The sequence below is a fragment of the Oryctolagus cuniculus genome, chromosome 2 (genome assembly GCF_051225735.1).
Source record: "Oryctolagus cuniculus isolate XC-2025 breed Fujian yellow rabbit chromosome 2, ASM5122573v1, whole genome shotgun sequence".
In the NCBI taxonomy this organism is placed as follows: domain Eukaryota; kingdom Metazoa; phylum Chordata; class Mammalia; order Lagomorpha; family Leporidae; genus Oryctolagus; species Oryctolagus cuniculus.
Genome location: NC_142868.1, coordinates 157,077,697 through 157,104,175, shown reverse-complemented (window position 1 = coordinate 157,104,175; position 26,479 = coordinate 157,077,697). Strand labels below are relative to the sequence as shown.

Genomic DNA, 26,479 nt, shown 5'->3' with positions numbered 1-26,479 from the left:
AGAATAGGTCATCAAAGAAGGAGGTACCTTTCTCTGAAGGGAGGAGAGAACTCCCACTTTGACTATGACCTTGTCTAAATATAATCAGAGTCGCAAACTCAAAAGGCCTCCACAGCCTTGGCAAATCATCAATAGCCTAGGGTGATTACTGACGCCATAAACAAGAGTGTCAAGTTGTTAAGTCAACAACAGGAGTCACTGTGCACTTACTCCTCATGTAGGATCTCTATCCTTAATGTGCTGTACACTGTGATTTAATGCTATAACTGGTACTCAAACAGTATTTTTCACTTTGTGTTTCTGTGTGGGTGCAAACTGTTGAATGCTTTATTTAATATATGCTAAATTGATAACTGAAAAAAGATAATTGAAAATGAATCTTGATGTGAATGGAAGGGGATAGGGAGCGGGAAAGGGGAGGGTTGCGGGTAGGAGGGAAGTTCTGGGGGGAAAAAAAGCCATTGTAATCCATAAGCTGTACTTTGGAAATTTATATTAATTAAAAGTTAAAAAAAAGTAAGCTGCTATGCCATAAAAAATATTTCCCAGGCACACTGTGCTACTTTATTCTCTAAATGTTCTTTTTTACCATGAAATCAACCATTCAAGACAAAAAGATATTATTCCAAATAGTCTTCCTCTACCCTTTCTAGGTGTATGGCTGAGACCTCTATACTAAAAGACAGATTAGTAATAGAAAAGCCTACACATTCATTTAATAGATGTTTTACATGATACAGGAGTCTTCATAAGGAATTAAGGTAAATCTGCCTATCCCATATTCTAGCTTTGAATGAAAAGTGGGCTGTCATTATGACATCCATTGCTGGATTTTTAAAAAAAAGTATGATGTTGTGCCAATAAACAAGATGAAATTAATAAGTTCTGTGTGATCAGATCTTCTCTGTAATCCTTGTCAAGGATGTTCCTTTCTTATAGGTATAAGAAGGGCACCTTTCTCATGAAAGTTCTATCACCTGCAACAGTGGAAGGTTCAAGAATGTTTCTTTGGTTTTAGTGAGAAGGTCAGTAATCTGCTTCTATGGTTTTCTAAAATTCATTCATTTAAAGTATTTTGGGGTACCACAATCTGATCCCCATCAGTTCACTTTAATTACTAAATCAAGAACATGGGGTTTAGTGACATGTTTCATCTATCAAGGTCACATTACATGCAGTAGAAATAACCTGGATTAGAATGGGTCAGTGCACTAGCATCCCATATGGGCACTGGTTCAAGTCTCAGATGCTCCACTTCCGATCCAGGTCTCTGCTATAGCCTGGGAAAGCAGTGGAAGATGGATCAAGTCCTTGGACCCCTGCACCCACATGGGAGACCTGGAAGATGCTCCTGGCCCCTGGATTCAGTTCGGTGCAGCTCTGGTCATTGTGGCCATTTAGGGAGTGAACCAGCGATGGATGACCTCTCTGTCTCTGCCTCTGCCTCTCTTTAACTCTGCCTTTCAAATAAATCAATAAAACTTTAAAAAAAAAAAAAAAAGCCAGGTCAACTTGGATTGAAAGCCAAAGCTCCAAGCTGCTGAGATCTGGCATGCTTTGACATTTGTCCAAATCTTTGCATTCCCTGGGAGTTATTCTCGAAGGGCTCAGGGTTATTATCTGGTACATATGTCTTCAGGAATGCTTAGTACCTTTGTGAGAGGAACTTGGTTCCTCTGCCCTGGCTTGCTGGGCAACTGTTTGTCTTATTCTTCACCTACAGTTTTAGGAGTAAAAGGAAATCTAAAGAATAGCCTTGAATAGTGAGTTTTGAAATAAAAGACATGGGAAAATATTGTGGGACTTCGAATTTACATTTCAGAAAAGATTCAGGAAACCATTGTATAGTTTATTTTATTGCAGTGTGCTACGTTAGGTCTCTTAACTCCTATAATGATTGAATAGAAACACCTAACAGAACAAATCTACCAGGACTTGTCTTTAGAGACAGCAAAAATGTCAATGCACACATTTGGAGGGAAAGAACCCCTGTGGTTCATGAGTGAAGTGACAGCTTTAAGGACAGGACAACCAGTACTTTTGGGACTCACAGGCAGAAGGGGAGAGAGTCAAAGTTGATCTAAGACTGCAGAACAGATCTGTCTTAACAAAAGTCCCAGGTGCTGCCCCACACACAATGCTTCATCGGCACAACCTGTCATCACTTCTGGTGCTGTTCTGGACAGAAATGTCCTTCTTTCTTTACATTTCTCCTCCTCCAGGAAAGCTCTGTGGATCACTTCGACTTCTCACCTCTATCTAATGCTCTTGCTTGTGCATCCTGTGCTGCATAACTAAGAATTTAATTTTAAACTTGGCCACAACAGCCTTACCCTTGCTCTTACCTTGACTAAATTTTGGACAGGTTTGTTCCTGACTACAGGCCCCTTACTTTCCCTTTCTTAGAGCATTTGCTTTAGAGAATTGGCAACTGTAATTTTTTTCTGTGCTTCTTTGAGGTGTAAATCTTTTCCCAGAATCTAGTCAGTTTTACAACCCAGAAATATCTTACTCCAGATCCTGGACACCATAATCTCCTAGATTATGAAACACAATCATCTAGAAAGTTATCACCCCTTTTGCCCATTCCACTTCCAAGGCAGGGAGACCATAAGTTCTACAAGCATCAAGAAGCAAGCACAGAAGTTTCACATTTATTTACCTCCCTCATTTATTCCCCAATTCTTTGTCTCCCCCTTTTTGTTTCAGTGGAGTTTAGTTCAATCTCTCTCCCCTGTTGCAATACTCTTGACTCCTATTGTGATAATCTTGAAGACTTCTTTTAACGTGCTTAATTTACCAGATACAATTTTGATACACTGTCTTACAACTGTTTCTGTGTGCTGTGTCCTAGACCAAAATGCAAAATCTCAGAACCATTTCAATAAAATTATCTGCTTTTTCTGGACAGTTCTTGGTTAAAATATTGCATCTCTTCCATTATTTGCCAGTTCTACTTTCCCCAAGTCATGCCCATGTTCATATTCTCTCCCCTCTACTCATTCACTTTCTATCTCACACACACACCTTTTACACTATACATTCCTGCTTTTAAAAAGATTTTTATTTATTTGAAAGGCAGGGGTAGAGAGAGACAGAGATAGAGATCAAGATAGAAATTGAGATCGAGGTTGAGATCAACATCGAGATAGAGAAAGAGAGAAACGGAGAGAGGTCTTCCATCTGCTAGTTCACTCCCCAAATAGTTACAACAGTCAGGGCTGGGTCAGGAAGAAGCTAGGAGCATGGAATTCTACCCTGCTCTTTCACATGGGTGGCAATGGGCCCAAGTACTTGGGCTATCTTCCCCTGCCTTCCTAGGAACATTAACAGGGAGCTGGATGGGAAGTGGAGCAGCCAATATTGAAATTGGTACTCATCTGTGATGCCCACTTTGCAGGTGGTAGCTTGACCTGTTGTGCCACAATTCCAGCCCCTGAATTCTAAATTTTAAAGTATATATTTGTACATCTCTCTCCCACTACTTTTCACAAGGTCCTGAGTGGCTAAGAAACAGCCAATAAATACTAGCTTTCTTGGTGATCATTTAATTTCCTTCATTCCCTTCTCTGGATCTCGGAAAACCGATTACAGATTAAAAGTACATAAGAAGTATGCCCAGGGTAGTCACCTGTAGTAATAAGGGGCTAAGAAACATTCTAGCATCACATTCCAGGCAATCAGCACTACGCAGTCCGATTCTATGTACAGGTTGAATCCCACTTGCCTTTCTTAGACTAACAGCATTCTTTCAATCTGAGGGATATCTGATTTTAAGCCACCTTTTGACAACTCCCATCAGCTTTGTGTTTAAAAGCGCTTTTACTATTTTGTGATTAAACTATTTCATTTTCTTTTTTTAAAAAAATTAGTATCAAAGAATAAACTATACATTCCCCCGATGTGCGCACGCAAACACACACACACACACCCCTGAGCTGTGAAAAGCACTGTTAAAGAGCATCAAAAATCAAACACACCAAAAATATGCTCAAAAACAATACATCTTGTTTTCTTGAAAGAGCAACTTTCCCAGTCAGTATATCTTCTTCCAAAAATGCAGCCTTTGGAAAGTCACTGCCTGGTAATTTTCCACACTTTTCCTTGAAAAGTGGTTAATGCTGTTTGTGAGGGAATGGAACAGGGTGGGGTGGCAGCAGGAAGAATATTGTATAATATCACTTTCTTTCATTATCTTTATCAACTCTAGGGTTTAGGACATAAAAGAAAAAAGGAAGCACTCTCATGGATTATTTTATGAAACACAGAGATAACTAGCAAGAGTCCTCCAAGACAAAAATACATGCAGCAGTGACAGACTGAGGGACAAGAGTATACCAGGTATTCACTTAGTACCCATTGTTCCTTGTCTCAATAGCATTAATAGGACCACATATTTCCTGCTTAAGAAAGGGGGAGATGGGTGAAGGGGTTAAGATTAGTTTCAACAGAGGTTACTGGTTGGCTCATTTACCAAGATAAAAACTGAGATGAGGTAGAGCCTCCCAAGACCTCTCAAGAAAAAATAAAATTACATTTAGGGAAACAGCAAATTTTATTTAGGCACGTTAACACTTGTATATTCTCTATTGCTTTATTACTTTTCTTATTCCGTATAGTGGGGAGTGTCTTTCTAGCTGTGATGTCCTTTGAACATTGCTGCCTCCTCCTTTCCCGTGATTGCTCCTGAAGGTCCATCCTAAGCAATTTGCAGTTAGCAGCATACATACTTGATCCCTAGGACCAACACTGAGTCTTGCTTACTAGCTTAAAATTATTTCTCAGCAATGAAATGTTATCTGCATGTAACAGACAATCCAATAAACAATAAAGGAAAGACTAACAGGGAAAAGAGACAAAGGCATAAAACAAGGTATCCACCTGAGGGTCTTGCCTCTTTCTAGTGCCTTCCTTGAGCCCTTTTAAAAACCGTTGGATTTTGTGAGATAAACAGAAAGTTGACTCATTGTCTTCACAATTTATAACTTTTGCTTCTGTGGTTAAAAAGGAAGCAGACGCTTAGACACTCTGGGCTGTGTCTTTGCTTCTATTGACAGTAACAACAGGAAACAATTGAAAGGATTTGAAGGTCTTTTCACTCACAGAAATCTGAAGGAGAAAGCTATGCTAGTGATGGTCTGAAACCAAGGAACCCAGGTGGAAGGGCAGATGGCTATAGCCAGAAGGGGAGAAAATTAGCCAAGTTTTTGGTACCCATGGGATATAAAGATGAAAAATGAATAAAATGTTGGTCAGGAGAGACAAGTGACCCTACAGGATTTGACCAAGCAAAAGACATTTGTCTCCCACTTGGTACCTTTACACTGAAATGCTTCTAAGTGGTTTCTAGAATATTACACACAGAGAGAATTTCCCCTTTCTCCAATTAGATGAAGAAGGCAAAAGGGAAACAAATTCAACCAAGAGTGGTAATGATTATTTTATCTGCTCCACTAAACTGTGAAGAGACTTGATGTGTTTCTCATTTATTTTCTTTTGTTGTCAAATTAAAATATCAATTTTAGTTTAAAACATGTTTGCTTAATTGCTCAGACACCAATGGAAAGCTATTTCTGCAAGTGATTGTCAAAAAGATTTAGGTTCCATTCCAAAATCACTGGCAACTTAATTATCAGGAATTCTGTTTCTCTGGATAAGAAGGATGGCTATACTTGCTTTTCATAGAGGTTATCAAATTTAAATTCTCATTTATACATGCATACCACCTGTGCCAGTATTTGCCTGCGATGCTCATGTTTTACCTCTTATAGCATCCTAATAGAAAGTTAAAGTCACTAGCATGGATTGAAAAGCAGTACCATTAATCAAAATCGAAAGTATTCATTTAAGGAACCGCTTATATGAATACCAGCTAAAATCAGCTGGCAAACTTATTATTGGTAATCACAATGTTAGCTGAAAAATCTTCCCTTCAACTTCCCATTCAGGTGTATTGTAAAATGCTTTGTGAAATGCTCTGCTAACAATCAGGTATCTGTTAATCCCAAAATCCTTCTCCCGGAAAGGAAATGTACTTAACTTAATTTGACTTGTTTCTAGTAAACTCATGTTGATTCACTGAAAACTAGGAAGATGCTGTGACATATGTGAAGAGTGGTTCATTGTGAAATAAATGCTTTCTATAATGATATTATTCTCTATTCTCTATTATCTGAGGACAGTCTGTCTGTGTTGACTACTTGCACAATGGGAACTTTTAGACATTGTATTTGCTTACAGTTCTTCAGCCTTCTACTGAACTAAACAATTTCACAGTAAGTACCAGTGAGGATTTTATAATGGAAATCTGCATGAAGGCACTGTAATAACAGACTATAGTTGCTCAGAGAGAAAGAAGCCTTCACATCTGGGTCCCCCCATGGCTCACTCTAGTATTATTTGAAGTGGAATAGGTCACTTAAATTTCTATGTATCAGTATCACAAGTTTCATTTAGGCTGTGTATTATTTTTGGATTTGCAAAGTACAGCATGGCTTATAGAACCTATGGTATTGAAAGTTATATGTCAGATCCCATTTATAGTAACATCTTTATTCATGTCTTAGCTTCATGCAAGGAAGAGGATGAGAGAAAATTTGAGCTGGAAGACAAATCCTGCACTCATATATTTAGAACTCTGGTTTTAAGGAAGAATTTTCCTTTTCACCTGCGATTTCCCTTGCAACCAAGCATATCTCCTACTGGATACGTTGCTGAAAGAGCTTCCCTATACAAAACCATCATCCATAAAAACAGTCATCCTAGTCTGTATTTCTCATTGTTTTTCTTTAATACGTAAGTCAATTATAACAAGTTTTAAATAAAGCAGCAGGATGAGAAAATCTCATAACTGAGTAGGATAGAGTACAGGAACGTCCAGCCAACACAAACTTAAGTTTGCAACTCATGCTCTATACACTTTTTCCAAATTCTGTGTTGTATTCAGACTGTAGGTTTTCCCAAAATAATGGCTTTAATGAAATTTTCCAACTGAGTGCAGTAGTCTTTAAACTATGACTACATTTTAAATCTGAAATGTTTATAAAGTCCTCATTGACAAAAGACAAGATAAAGATCACTTCCATTTTCAGGAAATTGCATGATCAGCATGGCAGATATAGCAACAGATACTTCTCTTTCTTTTACACTTAGAGACTCAGGAGCTTATTATTTTTATAGCTATGAAAACCTATTTCATCTCAAATTTTGATATTTTCTTTCAATGCAGCATAATATCAGAATTCAAAAAATAAAAATATGGGCAAAACAAATAAAAAGACACAAAAAACAAAAACCCACACAGATTATTTTCCCTAACCAGAGTTTAAACTGCCTTTCACTTAATTGACTAAAAATACATAATGTCACTTCTTTTCTATATCCGTGCATCTCCATATAAAATCTATTTCAGTATCTAAGCATATCCACATGCTAAAATCCACAGAGCAGTGCAAGGAAAAAAAATCCAATGGAAACCTATCATCAGCAAAAGAGTGTATTCATCTACCTTTCTGCTGCAGTAAAGTACTTTCAGCAGAGTACATTCGGAATAGCAATAACCTAACTTTAAGCAGTATTGTCGAACATATTTCAAACCACACTTCATTTGAAAGAACAGACTGGTTATTTCCAAGATGTCTCACTGAAAACTTATTATAGTTCAAAGAAAATGAGGCTTGGTGCCTGGCAGAATAGCCACAGGCCTTTTGCTTTTCTCACCAGTATTCAAATCGTACTTGGTCCAATCTGACAGTCATTCTTCCTGACAATGTTAAGAGGTTTCTGTAAGTGGTGTGATACCTGAAGTTTTCTTCCTCTTGGAATTCTGCTCTACATCTAATGCAGTCACAAGGAACTGGAAAAATATAGTATTTCCACAACTCTAAACTTATTTTTATCTAGTTTCCCAGCCACCGTGAAGTGTGGATGACACACAAGATGAGGGGGGAAAAAAAAGCAATGCGCAAGGAAAGTTTTTCCAAATTTAGCCACACAACAGAAATCTATTTAAAAGAAAGATTACAGGGTCTTCCCTCAAGAGATTTGAAGTAGGTGCATCTGAGGCTTAGGTTGAGCGACCTGTATTTTGAAAAATCCCCTCAAATTATCCTATATTAGCTGCTTAGTTCCCAAAGAGGGTACATGAGTAGAGGTCCAAAGTATTATTACTGCAAACTCAATGGTGTGTGACTGGTAAAGAAAGAACAAGGTAGAAGAAGGGATGCAGTTTAGGACAGAGAAAGGGAATGCACTACTTTGATCAACTGCTCCTTGATCTAGTCTACACACATATGCACCCACTCACCCACACACACCCACACACACACATACACACACACATACACAAAAACCATTTTTTTTTAACTTTTATTTAATGAATATGAATTTCCAAAGTACGACTTATGGATTACAATGGCTTCCCCCCCATACCGTCCCTCCCACCCACAACCCTCCCCTTTCCCACTCCCTCTCCCCTTCCATTCACATCAAGATTCATTTTCAATTATCTTAACATACAGAAGATCAGCCTAGCATACATTAAGTAAGGATTTCAACAGTTTGCTCCCACACAGAAACATAAAGTGAAAAATAATAGATGATTTTTTTAAATGATGATGAAGTCAGATCAGACCTATTGTCATAAAAACCATTCTGATTTAAGAGTATCTATCTTCTACTTTTCATCAAAAAGAAAAAAAAAAAAAGACTCAAAGATGTCAAACGACTTAGAGAAACACAATAACCTTGGCCACAGATATGGCTCAGAATCAGGTCTCCAAAACTGATGATCTTTATAATACACTCTGTTGCTTCCTTCAAACATTAAGTTGATAACTCTAGGTTTCAGTTTACCAACAGCAAATGAAGGAAGTGCTAGAGGTTCCCTATGACTAACTCACTGACTGCTGTCGAAAACATTGGGGGAAAGCTGGACAACCCAACAGTAAGATTATATAGAAGAATAGTAACTAATAAATTAATTTCTCGGAGATTTAAATTACATTATTGTTTCTATTTTAAACAAATATCTAAAATAATTTCTTTTCAAAATATTTATCCTATTTTATCTGAAAGGCAGACAGATATCTTCCATTCACTGATTCATTCCTCAAATGACTGCATGGCCAGGGCTGGACCAGGTTGAAGTCAGGAGCACAAATTCAATCTGAGTCTCTCATGCAGATGACAGGGACACAAGAGCCATAGCCATCATCTGGTGCCTCCCATGGTGTATGTTACAGAAAACAAGAATCAGTTGCAAAGTGGGACTCAAACCTAGGCACTCTGATTTGGTTTGCAGGCATCCCATGTGGTGTCTTAAACAATGCACCAAAGGTCTACCCCTAAACTCTATTTTTAATTTAACCTTCAAGAAACACTTGTAAAGAAGATTTTCTTAACTATTTATATATATATATATATACACAAAATAAGCACAATTTAGAGAGATTGATTTTTCTAAAATCTTATCAAAGTGCTCAGGTTAGAACCTAGCTAGTATCACTGCCAAACTGTGTGTCTTTTTCATATGCCACATTAAATGCACTTTTTATTTTAAACATTCCTTCAGCAAAGAAAATTTGCATATTAACTTGAGCTGCATATAGACTGCTACAGTGTACATTCACATGAACTCTGCTATTTCATGTTTTGCTTATTCAAATGTCCCTAATGATACAGGCATCTCTCTATTTCCTCTGGATATGAGCTTAATGAGTTTTTGTTGTGTGTGAGTGGAAAAAGGCTGCATCAGCATAAAGTGAGCAACAAAGCATTTTGGTAATTTTTTCACCTTAGGAAGCATGGGTCTCTAAGAATGCACTGCATTAGTGACCACTGTAATTATATGTTGTTCTTAGTTTTCCCTGAGGACAGAATGGGAGACACACTTCAACAATACTTGTGACATTAATAGCCTCATAACAAGACTTAACTGTGGAAGAGGGCCTTAAGGCAAATATTACCGAAGAAAAGCAGGATAGCTTCTTACCTGACTAGTGTTATTCATGCACCGTTTCTAGCTGTAGGCAAGAGAAAGACAAAGGCACCAGCTCTGCCTGCAGCCCTGTAAATTTTTTGTGTGGCGGTTTTAAAACAAATATAGAAAACAGATTTCCCTTTCAATCTGCATACACCTTGTTTTTCTCATTTAGTGTATTTTACAAGAACAATTTCAAGAGAAAAGATAAGGAATACACTCAGTGAAAAGAATATAAGATTTATTCTAGGTTTATAAAGTAGAGCAAATCAAGTATCTTTATATTAGCAGTATTTACATCAAGGCTAATGTACCTAATGATGCATATTTCTTTAATTGTCTAGAGGTACATTGTCTTAAGCAATTGTCATAACTTAAAGAACATTCATGATAGTGAAACTGAGTACTTCTGTTCTTTGATTAATTTAACTCTCTTTAGAGGGTGCTATCATTCTCTGGTTCTCCAAAAAAGTTATTTGTAGTTAGCTTCCACTACAATATCACAGGAATTGCAGGCATAACCAGTTACATATTAGAGGTGTTGAATCACAAATAATTCCCAGAAAACTAGCTCAAGCGCAGCCCATTTTCAAAATAACTGCCAAATCCAGTGTTTCAGGTACCACAAGGAACAAATACCCTTTTACATGGCTATCAAGGGCCCTTTTCCTGTAGTTGCTTTTACATCAATTTGGTTCAATATTTGCATCAATCCAAATGCTAACACTGACTTTTTTCAGAACTTTCTTTTGCAATTGCATATGTATCAAATACTATACAGAATATTTTAATTACTAGATTGTTGAGAGATTCCTTTGATTAATTCACTTCAGGGCAAAAGTTGAGTCTGTATGACTTCTGATTTCATTTTAAGAAAAGAGAGAAAATGGAATTTGATATTCCCAGGACAAATTCTGGAAAAAGAAAGGAACTTGGTTGACTTGAAGCACATGGTGAAGTGGTTAGCACAAAAGCCCTTGGCAGCTGATTATCTGGGCGAGAACCTCAGCGAATGGCCACGTCTGATGCTAGCTTTCATGTGGTTGAATTGGAGTATGAAAAATGCACTCTCCTTTCTCTTTGTAAATGATCATTGCTATTGAATTGTACATGGCTCACTGACACTCTTTTTGAATTTTGATTTTGTGTGGTGAGCTTGAAGACAAAAATGATGAAGCAGTTAACACCTACATTTTAGAAGTCTATGCTCAGAGGTTTCCATCTTTGAAAAAAAATTGCACAAAGCCAACAATTTCTCTGGAGAGTCATTCATCATTTCCCCAGAGTCTCCAATCCTTCAAGGTCTGGGTCAAGACTTCATTTGTCCAGGAAGGTGTTTCTGATTTTTCAGCCCTCAGTGATCTTCCTCCCTTCTGAACTTGGAATTCTCACCTACTCAGTCACTTGACTTAGTTTTGTAAAAAACTGAATCTAAGTGGATCAAAATGAACACTGGAAAGGAATTCAAACCAAAGCCTAGCAACCATATTATTCATGCTATACCAGTAATAGATGATGAGGGCTTACATCACCTGCTGTAACATGATGCAATCCGATGCAAGGATCGTTTTCTATTACACCTTGACACACTCTGAGTGTTTTGGTTACCGAGCCAGGTATCAGAACCTTACTAGTGGCTGAGCATTTTCTTTTTCCAATATCTAAAATTAGTAGGGTGTATGCTCAATATATTTTACTGAATTTTTTTTCCAAAATGGATAAAGACAAACTTTAAAGCCAATGCATCATTGCTTGTGGATAAATCTCAACAGTTTGGTTGAATTAAGCTGTACAGATTCATCAACAGGCATAGTCAATAAAGACACAAATAAAGTAAATTAATACTTTTTAAGACTCTGTTATCCTCACAAAATTTCTATGAAGCTTTGATGAACAAAACACCAACTTAAGAAGAAGCACCATTGTCTCAGTGTTTGGGCATAATCATTCTCAAGGACATCTGTGCTGACTCTTTTTCAAGCTTGGCTGGCTGTTATCTGAGGCAACTCAGACTCTTTTGTTGGTTAAAAAAAAAACAAAACTGAATTTTGAGATTTCCATTTAAGTTGAAAAAGAGTTTGCCCCACTCAAGCACAAGATGCAATTTGCTGTACAGGGTAAGATTAATAGCAATGATTGGCTATGAAATAAAGAAGCCTTGAAGAAAAACATCACATATCAAAAGGCTACTTGTAAAAACAGTCCTTTGCTCAGCAATGGAAACATGTTCATAGTGCCAATCACTTTTTTCTACTTTCAGACATACCATATGGGCCAAATTCAAGTCATCTGCCATCTGAAGTGCGCAGGTTTTAAATTGTATGCCATGATGGTTGACTGTAGGTTTGTAAATATGATATTTGCATTAAAGACTCTACTTAACACTGCACAATTTTATCTACAATAGAGTCCACCTGGCAGTCTTAGAGCAGTAGTGATTTATTTGGGGGGACCAGAAAGCAGCTATCAGTAGAAATTGAATTTTTCCGAATTTGAAAATATTGAGTGAAGTACACTCCTTCCTTGATAGGAAGCTCAACTCAGAGAGAAACTTTGATGGGTTCAATAACAGCCTTGTCTGTGAAGAGAAGCAAAGTTACACTTTTTTCCTTCTTTTTTTAAAAAAAAAATTTCCACTAATGTTTGTCTCACATGTGCAGTGACTTGACTATGGGTCCAGTAAAGACCTTAGTCTCATCATACACAATACATTTGCTTTGTGTCTGTCAACAACCCTGACACAAGACCCCTGACACGCTGCAAAGCAACACACAAAAGGTAATGGTGAGGGGCATGGTAGAGAAATTAGATTTGGCAAGAGAGAAGTAGCAATGCAGTGTCATAATGCATCAATTTACTCAGTTCAAATAACAGTTATTTCTAGGATCACTAGGAATTATTTCATACATGTAAACCGCTGGTTAATCAACAGGTTTTGAGCTAAAAATAATATATACTGGCCGGCGCCGCGGCTCACTAGGCTAATCCTCCGCCTTGCGGCGATGGCACACCGGGTTCTAGTCCCAGTCGGGGCGCCGGATTCTGTCCCAGTTGCCCCTCTTCCAGGCCAGCTCTCTGCTGTGGCCAGGGAGTGCAGTGGAGGATGGCCCAAGTGCTTGGGTCCTGCACCCGCATGGGAGACCAGGAGAAGCACCTGGCTCCTGCCATCAGATCAGCGCGATGCGCCGGCCGCAGCACGCTGGCCGCGGCAGCCATTGGAGGGTGAACCAATGGGAAAGGAAGACCTTTCTCTCTGTCTCTGTCTCTCACTGTCCACTCTGCCTGTCAAAAAAAAAAAAAAAGAAATAATATATACTAATTCATATCACACACATGCCCACACCCTGCAATTTCATCGGGTTAAAGATTAGATTTACCTAAATCTGTATATATGGAATACATGAAACTTGTATAATGTAAATAAAATTTTTAAAAAGATTAGATTTATATTTAAAAGGTTGCCTCAATCTCTATTGTATTCATAATTAGAGCAGCATTTTTAGCCCACAATTTTAGTTCCCACAATCAAAAACATTTGTATCTATAATTTACCTATGAATGAAAACAAGGCAATAAAGCAAATTCAAGGTATGGGTACAGCAATTATTAATCATAATGTTAGATCCCAGCTGGTTCCTATCCAGTGGCTAATTTTTCTACAGTTTGTGACCCATTAGTTATAGATCCACTTCCATTGCAAAACTGGGTAAGTTAAGTTATAGCCTCTGACCACTAAGGTCCACCTATGGAAAGAAAGAACAATGATCATAGTAATAACACCTACCTTTTATTGAGTACCAACTTTATTAGTGCTGGACACTTTCTATTCCTTTTTCCATTACTACTAATAACAAATTTGGCATTAGATTTAAATCACGTTTTTACAGGTGAGAAAATTAAGATCAGAAATGGAAATGTACTGCATATCATAGAGTAAAAGTAGGAGGGTTTGTACCATTTGTCTCCAAAACCCATGTCCTTCTCTTTGATATAGGAAGTGCCCCTTGTCAAGATTAAGACATCTTCATATGTCCATCACAACAGCCTTTAGAATACTGTAAAACCTGAGGTTTCATATTAATATGCTACAGTTGAACAATTTTTATGATTCTAGACAACAGAATGAGACAGGAATGAGGGGGTTATAAAAACAGGGTAAAATTCTTTATGAAGGAACATTGAATTTTTGGTATGAAACATCACATGTAAGAAGGCATTTTATTAACTGGTCTAAAATATTATATCAACAAAGGGACTTTAAGTAATATCTGCCTTCTAATGTATTAGTAGAAAGAACAATGATCTACCTTTCAGGAGAGTAGTATGGCTTCTCAAATGCCTTTTCTGAAAGGATTATCAAAACATCTTAATGTCTAGGATAAATAATTACATCGCCACAGCTATTTCAGGTCTAGGCTGCTTCCTGCATGTAACCCCAAATACAGTTCTTCAAGGTACTTCCAAAAATGCTAATTAGCCGAGTGGGTTTGTGCATATTTTAAACTATATTGAGTTTCAGAGCCAATCTGCTTCAGAGTCAGCTAGGGAAATAAAGCACAGCTTGATCGGATTTTAGCAGACTGAAGGACAAATGCAGTTTTTTCCTTTCTCACCCTGTAGCTTTACTGTATCCCTGCTCAAGTCTCTGAAGATTAATATCTAAATGGCCATATTTTTGGAGACTTAAATAAAAAAAGCTTTTGGAAATGCTTCTCGAAAATATCTGAAAACAATTTGCTGTTTTCTTGAAACATAAGCATAGAAGTTCAACTTCCTCTTCACCCAGCTCTGCCTTCCCTATTATCATTTCCAAAGGAATAGCATTGAGTTGATTGCTTATCAGGCTGGATAACAGCCTCATTTATTATACAAACCCTACTCAGAAAAACTGTAGACTCCTGCTGATCTATTAGATCCTTTGAGATGGAGGGCCTGTGCGCAACAACAACCTGCTAGACCATGGCGAGCCTAGGAGAGGGGAGAATCTGTCTCATTAGCACCAGCATTTAAAAATACTGCACCACCTCAGGTTGAAATGTCAAGCCTGAGACTGTGCAGTCGGGTATGCAGGACACCTGAATAAGTCTTAATAGTGCGCAAACAGCAGGATTAGAGTTTCTGGGTCTCTTCTGTGCAGAAGTACCCACCTGGCTTACTCAATTTACAGATGAAAGGCCATGGGCTCCTTTGGGGGAAAAGGCACAATAGAAATAAAGGGCAAAAGGAACTTTCCCTTTTCCCTAGCTATTGGAATTCATGCATCAATTCATTCAGTAAAGAAATATTTGTTAAGCATCAACTAAGATCCATGTATTGAAGCAAGCATACATCAGTAAGCAAAAATTAGGTAGGTTTCTGGCCATTGTAATATTAAAAAATGAGTAAAACAAAAGCATAAACTTCAGCCTGTTTTCATGCTCCTTGAATTTAGTGGAATGTCTTCATCTTTTCTTTTCCTGGTAGAATCTAAAAGTGACATAAAGAATAGGTACCTAATACACATAAAGAAAATGGAGTTCTTAGATAAAGTGAATAAAATTAGTTTTAAAGCAGTAATGATAATAATAAACTGTCATTTATGTTAAGGATACTATTTGCCAGGCACTTATTACTCAAAATATTATTATGAAATGATATAAAAGACTTTTAAAAATCTCCTACGTGGAACATGCAAATCCCATAATACTGCCAAATAATCATACTCACTTCTCCTATGAAGCTGATAAGATTAGCGGACCATGTTTATCAACTTTAAGGAATGTATGCCAAGATCTTAGAACCTCTTCCAAATGCCTACCTCTGGTAACAGAGGGAAGCTGTAGCATCTAAAAAGGCCTCCTTCAAAAGCTGGTTTTGATGAATGCTTTGTGCTGAAAGCAGTTTTCAGATTTGAGTGAGCATCAGAAGCACTTGGAAGGACTGCTGTAGCACAAAATGCTCAGCCACACCTCCAGAGACTCAGTACATCCAGGATGAACTGGACATCTGAATGTCTAACAAGTTCCCAAGTGCAATGGCTTGGATATCAGTTTAGGTGTGCCTCAAAAGCTTACAAGGTGAAGATTTACTCCCCAAAATCTTATATTAATAGAACTAATAGGGTGAAAAATTAAATCAATTATGATTTAACGAAATGTTTGGATGAATGAAAAGTTTTGATTAGGTTGTTAGGGTGGAGTCCCACAATCCAATCACACTGCGGCTGTATAAGGAAAGACACAGACACATACATATTCCTGTTTGCAATGTGGTGCTCTGCACAGACTCTCTGGACTGTGACAGCAAAAACGTCATTACCAGATGCTGGACAAATGGGGCCTGCCTGATACTGAACTGTAAATCTCCAAAACTTTGAACCAAAATAAATCTTTTCTGTTTATAAGGTTAGTTTCTCCTCCGGTATTTTGATGTAGTAACAATGAACTGATGAATATACCAGACAAGGCTAGTACTGCTGGTCTAGGGACCACATGTTGAGAACCACTGCTCTTAGAGTGCTTCTGTTCCAAAGTCAGACATCTCTCTCCATCCCACCACACCTCACTATAGAGCCAATAAAAAACAGACTTAGGGAGAAAGGCTGTAAGAATGTGGGCCTCTTTGTTTTATTCAATGAAAGATATAGGCAAACTCCAAGATTCACAATCATCCCAGCATGAGCAAATGTAGTTCTGGGTTCTAGAGTCAGGAGAAACACTACTACAAGACAGCAAAAACAGTGTGAGGAATATTCAGGTATCATCTTTCAAAGTGATTACTGGAACAAAAAGAAAGGAAGCCCTTAGATGAAGAGCCTCTTCTATTTTGTAATTTCTATTCCAATACAAAATTAAAGAATAAAAGTAAAGTGTCATTCAAAGAGGGAATATCATCCTAAGATTAGTAGTTCTTTCATCATTTCAGTTTTATAAACAATAAATTGACACTTACAGAGGTTATGTAGCATTCTTATCATCACAAAACAAAGAAGCAAAGAGCTTAGAATTGATGCAAACGTCTCCAGCTCCTTAGAGTTCTATCTATTTGGATTCTCCTGTCTCTGCCTACTCTACATGGCTCTGATTTTTTTCATTTTTTTCCCAAAAACTACTACCAGATATTTATGGGGTACTTAATATGTGTCTGGTTCTAAGCACATTTATGGTAACTCATTTAGTATTTTTAAGTAGATATGGAGAAAGAGAGAATGCTCTCATCTACTGGTTCACTTCCCAAATAACCGCATGGGAAGGGCTGAGCCAGGCTGAAACCAGGAGCCAGGAACTCAATCCAGGTCTCTCCTGTGGGCAACAGGAAACCAACTCCCTGAGCAATCATCTGCTGCTTCCCAAGGTCACATTTGCAAAAAGTTGGAATTAGGAGCAAAATCAGAATCTGAACCCACACATTCTGATAAGGGATGTGGGAATCATCAGCAGCAGCTTAATTAGACCAATGCCTGCCCCCATTCATTTAATTTTTTTTTTTTTTTTGACAGGCAGAGTGGACAGTGAGAGACAGAGACAGAGAGACAGAGAGAAAGGTCTTCCTTTGCCGTTGGTTCACCCTCCAATGGCCACTGTGGCTGGTGTACCATGCTGATCCGAAGCCAGGAGCCAGGTGCTTCTCCTGGTCTCCCATGGGGTGCAGGACCCAAGCACTTGGGCCATCCTCCACTGCACTCCCTGGCCACAGCAGAGAGCTGGCCTGGAAGAGGAGCAACCGGGACAGAATCTGGCGCCCCGACTGGGACTAGAACCCGGTGTGCCAGCGCCGCAAGGCGGAGGATTAGCCTATTGAGCCGCAGCGCCGGCCCGACATACAATTTAATCTTAAACACAATCTTCAGAAGTATGTTCACAGAATCGCAAGTATAGAGATAAGAACATTATGTATTAAATAGTTGGAACTTGCAAAACTAGTGACAGAAAAAATTAAAATGAACTCCAAACCAATTCTAATTCAGAGCTGGCATCTTCAGCTTTTTTTTTTCTTCCTCATTTTCAAACAACTCACAATTTGGCCAAATTGAACTGTCTCTGGCTCCTTATTTGTAATTTTATTTCTACAAAATTAGGTCTTCAGAATCAAATTTAATATGTAAATGAAATATCCAAGAACATAAAGATTTTTACTGTTGAATATCAGTTATTATGGAAAGGTAAAAATAATTCCAGTACATCGAAACAGTGCCTAATGGCTGCATTAGGGATGATTTATATCTTTATTAGAGTTTCAGTTCATGTGAAATAAAATGTCCTTAGTATTTTTTTCCATTCTCAAAAATGAAATGAACCTGAATAAATTATTATGAATTGTGTACCTTCTAATTATAGCTTTTTTGCAGTTAAATTGATTAATTAAATGTTATTATCCGATGAAGTCATTTTCTTGAGATACCTGACGAGGTAACTGAGTTAAAATTTCCTCAGAAAACTAAGAGCAATCCACTCTGAACCAAGGTGAATTGTTGTTTCAAGTTAAAGGTCACTTCCTTGCAGTATCCATAGCTGTCACTAAAGTAGATGTTAAAATAATGAAGCTATTTACTCTCTAACCTCACTGAGAAGACTGAGTTAGGTATTTTCAACATTTAGACTTCCTTAAGGGCAAATACATGCTGCTGGTGGACTGCACTGGGAGAAGAGTAACACTGGTTATTGATGAAGTAGTGTATTTAACAAAAAAGGAAAAAGAAAACTGTATCAGCATTAGTTTAAGGAACTCAGAGAATAAGGGCAGTCAATCTACCCTAGCAAATTGCAATCATCTACAAACACACTTTCTATACAGACAAAAAACTGGGCTGTATTTCTTATAACTTGGGATTCTTGGGGACCAATGGAAGGAATCTGCTCTCTTGACATGATCACATTTAAGTGGTCATGTAGCAGTGAACCCCGCCTCTTTCTTCAAATACTCTCTGGAGCGATTTGTTATCCAATTTATCATTTCAGTGATATAATTTCCTTATATAGTTGTCCAAGGAAGTCTACCATGAGCACTGAGCTTCAGAAGCATGTTTAACTTCTTCCCTTTGACATTCATTTGATTTTTGTTAATCTGATAGGTATCATCCCTAATGGATGCAGAGTCCCTCTTATTTAAATGCATCTGTGCAACAGCCCTTGCCCTGTCTCCCAGGTAATGACAGCTCAAGAGCAGTGAGCATCTGGGACTTACAGATTAAGACCAGTCCTCAGGATTTCTTGGTACTCTAAAACCACCTGCTTAGAAGGCTCATTGAAACCAGTGGGGGGTTTTTACTCTCCGACATTATACAAATGTCCCTGCACTGAAGGGAATGGCTGAGAAGGGACAGACAGAAAACTGTGAATAAATTAAAGGACCTCTAATGGATTAAAAACAAAAAGCTATTCTCTCCAGGGGTTCACATTTATTGAGCTAGATTTGCTTAAAAGTATTCTCAAGTCTCAAATTCATCCAACTAGAATGACTTTAAAACAGTATTCTTTCTGGTCCACTGGAGAGATATGCCTTTAAATGATTATTTTAATGACAATTATCTATCAGGTAACTGCAATGTAAGACTAATATATGTAAGTATGGCAGAACTTGAATTTTATAAGTTAAAGGTCTCTAGGGTATCTTGGAAAGCATTTTGGCTACATTTTAAAAGCTTACTAAACACTCCAACAGATACAAGAGTTATTCTTCGGCAAGATTCATAAGAATGGGCAAAGTTAAAAAGAATAATTTTATGAAATATATTTGACAGCAATTATTTTCAGGGGATACATTTTCTAAATTCCAAGAAAAAAATTTAAAACTTCATAATAAGTTATACTTATATATATATATTTTAATTTATTTGACAGGTAGAGTTATAAACAGTGAGAGAGAGAGACAGAGAGAAAGGTCTTCCTTCCATTGGTTCATTCCCCAAATGGCCGCTACGGCCGGTGCTGCACCGATCCGAAGCCAGGAGCCAGGTGCTTCCTCCTGGTCTCCCATGCGGGTGCAGGGCCCAAGCTCTTGGGCCATCCTCCACTGCCCTCCTGGGGCCATAGCAGAGAGCTGGACTGGAAGAGGAGCAACCGGGACTAGAACCTGGCACCCATATGGGATGCCGGCGCCGCAGCAGAGGATTAACCAAGTGAGCCATGGCGCTGGTCCCACAAGTTATACTTTTAAAAGGGAATTCCTCCACCAGATTTCATGATCTGAACTGTGAAAGAAATATAAGTAAACCATTTCTTCACTATTTCTTTTAACAGGGTTATTTAATTGTATTTACCTTAAAATACGGAAAATTTACAGCAATTTTTTTTCAGGCTTAACAAGAATTACAGCAACAGAGCCCTAAAATTCTATTTATTGTAATATCACCAGAACTTACTGATGAGGAGTTAACAACTGTTGTGAACTATGCATCACATTATGTGCCCTTTTCCCTTACTTGATACTGTAAGTATGGATCAGACATTGTGGGAGAGCCCTGGACGACATTCTCTTACCATGCTGGCAGCACTTCTAGCTTGATGCGCACCTGAGGACATTGATTTATATTGCTTCTCATCTTACTGTGAACACTTTTGCTCCAAAGAAGAACTGAAAACTCTAAGTAAATCAGAAAACAAAGGAACTGGAGGACTAAGTTGTTCAAAATCTTATCATTTTGAAAAAATATACACTAATTTGAGGATTTTAAACTTTTTAAGGAAAAATGAAATAATTCCAAGAAACACCACAAAGGGCCATATTGTACAAAGGAGAAATGCCTTCAGGTTGGTCCAATATTCTGTAGGTCTTTCAATCTTTATTGTCTTTGTTTTTTCTTTCTTTTTTTTTTTTTTGACTTGTTTATTTGAAGGAAAGATTACAGAAAGAAGGGAAGAGTGAGAGAGAGAGAGAGAAAGAGAGAGAGGAGAGAGAGAAAGTAAGAGAGTAGAGAGAGAGATAGAGGATAATCTTTCATCTGCTGGTTCACTCCCCAGATGGGTGCAACAGCCAGTGCTGGGCCAGGAGGAAGCCAGGAAGCAGGTTCTTCATTAAGGTCTCTCAAGTGGATGCAGGGGCCCAACCACTAGAGCCATTTTCCCTTGCTTTCCCAGGCCATTCAGAGAGATCTGGATTGGAAATGGAGCAGCCAGGACTCAACTGGTGCTGTTATCGGATGCCAGCATTGCAAGTGGCCACTTAGCTCACTACACCACAACCCTGCCCCTAGTTTTTTGTTTCAAGATCAATGTGATGTTATGTTTACTAGATGACACACGATCCTTCTTGTAAAGAAAGAAGTCTTAAAGTTTAATAACAAAGTAATAACCATCTCACACAATGTAGATTACATTGAACTTTCATTTTGGAAAAATAAACTGCTTCATTACACTTCTTCAAAATTGAAGGGTTCTTACTACTATTCATGTAATAAAATAAGGAGGAATTAATTAGTAATACATTCACACTGACAGTTGCTACTACTACTATTAGTAGTATTGTGATATAAATTTTTTTCCTTAAAAACAGTTTAGGATAAAAATCTATGGAGTTAAAGTATCTTGATTTAAAAGGCAGAAAGAAAATGAACAACGGTTAAGTATTAATGCTTTAATTACTTTTAGCAGAGAAGAAAAATACTACATAAAAGAATTAACTCTCAAGATACAAGTTAAATCAAATTTTAAAGAACATTAATATGAAGCTCTGATCAGTTTCAGAGGTTTAATTAGTAATGTAGTAATTAGATAGATAGCTGCTGATGACATAAAGCCTACAGGTCCTATATTAATGAATCATAGAGGAAATTAACATGGTTAATTATTTATCTAATTAAAAGGCAGTTATATCACTAGATTTGGAATTCCATAAAGTTAAGTACAATGTATTAAACACTCTTGTATCCACCAAAACCCAACAACACATTATTAGCCCTTTAGGAACTCAACACAGGTGAGTTTAGTTAGTTTATACTTACTACGTTAAGTTGAAAGAATCAACTATTAAATAAGTCACTTATTATCTCAGCAAACAATTCTTCAGCATGTGCTCTAAGCTAGGTACTGTGATAAATTTGGGGAATACAAGAGTGAGTAAGACAGTTAAACACTCTTTGGCTTTTAAAGTATTTTATTAGAAATTGCTGACTACTTCTACATTACTCTAGGTGCTCAATAACGATGCTGTGATTAGATTCTTGAAAATTGTAAAAATGTTACCAGCAGGTTAATAATATTTTCTACTTGGGCTGTGCTTCCATATCAAATCGGTATGAAATTTAGAGGCACACAATGGCAGAAATAATGAATATAGTCATTACTCTCCAAGTTCCTAAATTACCAGATTTCCTAGTAAAGTAAATCTTCATTGATGCTGAATTCAAGTAACCACAGGCTTAATCTTTTAAACTTCACTCATCAAGCCTAAAATTTTAGAGTCTGCTTTGACCCCACCCCACCCCCAATCCCCACCTTTTGTTCCCTCAGCTCCCACAATGAGTAAAATTCATTTGCTACTGAGCTTTAGTTTGTAGCCAGACATTCACACAGCTTCTCTTGGGTTCTCATTAGAGCTCTGTATTTACAAGTTATTATTCTTTTGCATAAACCTTCCAGTTTAGGTTTTTCTTTTCTTGGTCTCCAGTAATTAATTTTCTGTCACCTCATCTTTGGTTATGTAACCAGTCTTTTGCCTTATCATCATCTCCTCCTTTCTCTCCAAGAATCTGAATGCTAGTATGATTTCTACAGATGTTTTCCCCTTTCTCTGACCTCCAAAAGAAGCACTTCACTGACCCTTGAATTTTCTCTTATCACATCTTACACAGGGCCATTTACAATCTCTATTTTGTATACATCATTTATCATCAATATTCCAAGCAATCTGTGTGCAGGACCTATGCTTTGGACCATCGTATATCATCCTCACAGGTTACTGTACTGCTGTGAATAAAATCAGGCTATTTTGCCATATGATATGTTAATGATAAATTTTGAAACTCTGTGGCATTTTAAAGTACATTTTGAACTTAAGTGCACTGTAAACACAGTAGTAATCATATACTTTACCGAAAAAAGTAACTGTGAAAATTAAACATTTATCAAGAGTATATAGAATTAGTCCCTATTAATTAGAAAAGTCAATTCGTTATAAATATTTTCTAAGTATCCTAAACACAAAGTAAAATATCAATTACCAAATTTATCTCAGATATATATGCCCAATTTAATTCTAAAGAGGAGTATTTTCTTATTCCCTATTATGTATTTTTCAATTTATAATTTGAAGTATCCTACTCATGTATGCTTGACATTTTCAAAGCAAAAAAAATTTTAAAAGACCCTATACACTCTACTTATTAACTCACTATAAACATATAATTTATCATTTTTAATATGACTTTTTAAAACTTATTCAGTCAAGCAGGCTCCAAAGTAGATTTCAAAGGCTAAGAATTGTATGAAGCTCTGTAATGTTGTCTGGCCTAGTGGTTAAGCTAACAGTCAAGCGGCTTGCATCCCATATTGGCATTCCTGGATTTGATTCCAGGCACTGCTCCTGACTCCAGCTTCCTGCTAATGCAGGCTCTGGGAGAAAGCGGCAATGGCTGAAGTGATAGGGTTCCTGCCACCCACTTGGGAACCTGGGCTGAGTTCCAGCTGTAAGTTTCAGTCCTTAACCCTGGATGTTGGGGACATTTGGGTAGTGAAGCAGCAGATGGGAGTGTACTTGCTTGCTCTTACTCCTTCTCAAATACATAAAAATAAATTGAAAAAAAAAAAACATTGTAATTTCCCCTCAAGCTGAACCTTATAAATATGAATAAGTTGAGTAAACGAAGAAATGATTAATTCTGTTTAAGGGCAACACATAGGCATATGTCACATTGGTGATCTACATTGTTTAAGGACATCTTTGTTTTAATATTGTTTCTAATTTCACATTCATTTAAATTTATTTATTTATTTATTTATTTTGCTGAAGAGGAGAAATGAGAAACTCTTAACATGTAGAGAAGGCTTAAAACATTGGAGAACATCAAAATGTTCATGATTAATGATGTGGAAGGATTTCTAAGTTTAGTCAGGTTTCTTCATTTAAGAAAAGCTATGGGGGGGGGGGGCAACAGTGTGGTATAGTGGGTAAAGCCACCACCTGCCATGCAGGTGTCCCATATAGGTACAGGTGAGAGACCCAGATGATCCACTGGTGAACCAGCCCCCCACTATGGTTCCTGGGAAAGCAAAAAAGGAAGGCCCAAGTGCTTGGGCCCTTACACCCATGTGAACAATCCAGATGACAATCCTGACCCCTGGCTTTGGCCTGGCCCAGCCCCAGCCATTGTGACCATCTGGAGAGTGAACCAGCAAGTGGAAAAATCTCTCTTTCTCTTCCTTTCACTGTGTAACTCTTTCAAGTGAATAAACAAACTAAAAAAAAAAAAAAAAAAAAAAAAAAAAAGAAATGACATTCAATTCCTTTATTCACCCATGGATCTAAATATGTTACACTCAGTATATTCCACACATTAAGAATTAGAGTATTTCAGGGCCAGCATTGTGGCGTAGTGGGTTAGGATGCCACCTGCAGTGCTGGCATCCCACATGGGCACAGGTTTGCTCCACTTGCCACTCCATTCCTTGCTAATACCCTAGGAATGCAGCAGAAGATGGTCAAAGTTTTTGGGCCCCTGCACACATGTGGGAGACCTGAAAGGAGCTCCTGTCTCTTGGCTTCAGCCTGTCCCAGCTCCAGCCATTAAGGCCCTCTCCTTCTCTTTCTGTAACTGTTTCAAATATATAAAATAAGTTTTTTATAAAAAAAAAGAATTACACTATTTTTAAGATAACACTCTTGGTATATAATGTTCTTCTACAGTGGAAAAAAAAACTCATTTTCATTTCTAATAAACCTGGGGCATGATTATATATTCTTAGCTTATAAGATTAACTCATGCTCATTGTAGGTAAGTAGAAAAACAGAGAAAATAGAAATATACTTTTCATTTCAAGTGCCATTGCTCAGAAACAACTACCCTTAGCTTTTTCTCTTGGTTACCAAAATTTTTTATCCTCTCTATATATACGCGTGTGTGTGTGTGAGACAGAGACACACACACACAGAGAGAAATGAGCTGTTATATTACATGATATTTTTCACATTCATTTACAGAGTTAATCTTTTCACATCTACCACCCTAAAGGAACTTAACATACAGTGGGAGAGACAGACCTGAGATCAAAAGATGCACTAAAATGTAATGTGTCATCAAGGAGCTTGTGCACATACAGAAAGTCCCACTGTCCAGTCTGGTGGGGTGATGATACAGACACTTGAGCTGAGGGTTGAAGAGTGAGGAGCACTTGCTGGGGCACAGCTGATGGGAAAGAGAGCTGGGGATGCAGGACTAGTATTGGGCTGGGGTTCTAAGGCAGACTATGGAGGAATCACAAAACTGGAAGAACAGAAGAGAACTACAGCGGCTTAAAGGACAAAGCAGAGGACTCTCACATCATGGAAAGTAATCTGATCTTTCCTTTAGACCAATATGCAAGATAAGCAAACAGAAGAAAGAAAGAAAGAAAAGAAAAATCCTCTTAGTGTTGATGCTCTTGATAATAGCCCACTTCCCTCTGAGTTGGACAAGGTAGGATCACAGACCATAGAATCAGATCAATTAATTTAGAATTCTAGCTCCACCATTCACTAGCTATGAGGCCTTGAGCAAATTAACCTGTGTCTCATTTTTGGGACTGTTTAAAGAATTTAATGAGATAAATGTGTAAAACACTAAAAATGGCACCTTGCATATGACTATCCTGCATAAATGCTTGTAAAGTAAAATCAATAACCTTATGAAATTAAAACAAATAAATGTTGGAATTTAAAAGCCCTGGTATAGAACACAAGCTGCATGTTTTGAGGTAACTGCTGATTCATATTCACTTAGAAACAGCTTAATAATTCAATCAATCTAATAACAGGGTTTCTCAAGAAAGGTTAAAAAGGAAAACCATCCAGGTTGATTGTAATTGAACTAACGTCAGGCTTTGTCATGTTGGCAGTCTGGGGAACAACAGAGTACATATGTTCTGAATTATGTTTGAATTGGGGTGCGGTGGTTCTTGCTAGAATCACTCTGAGTTCTACTTTGCGGATTTTGCAGGAATACACTAAAATATCTGTGTTCTAGAATATTTTTTGCATTATATACAAATTGCTTAATAAACTGAAAAAGACTAGTAATTTTTCAAAACACCCAGAATGAAGCTGTTAGATAATTATTATTTCAGCAATTTCAGATAGTACATTAAAAAAAACACATATATTTTTCTATATTTATAGCCAAGGGCTGATCAATGGAGATTCATGGTGCTCTGCAAAAAACACTGCTGACCTGGCAAGTTCCTCCAGGGAGGGAGTGGCCTCAGGATCAGTGAATGAAATAAATTTCTACTAATTGTGGTGCTGAGCCTTGACTCCAGTCTACTCCACTAGTTTCTGACTTAAATTTTTACAAATTTAAATCCTTTAATTCAATTTCCAACAATGCTCCTCCAG

At 37.5% G+C, this 26,479-nt stretch overlaps 1 protein-coding gene across 25 annotated transcripts in view; it reads right to left on the bottom strand.

Annotated features, from left to right (window-relative positions):
• Positions 1–26,479, bottom strand: part of NRXN1 (neurexin 1) — a 1,235,416-nt gene that overhangs the window by 1,013,181 nt on the left and 195,756 nt on the right. The window lies entirely within an intron of this gene.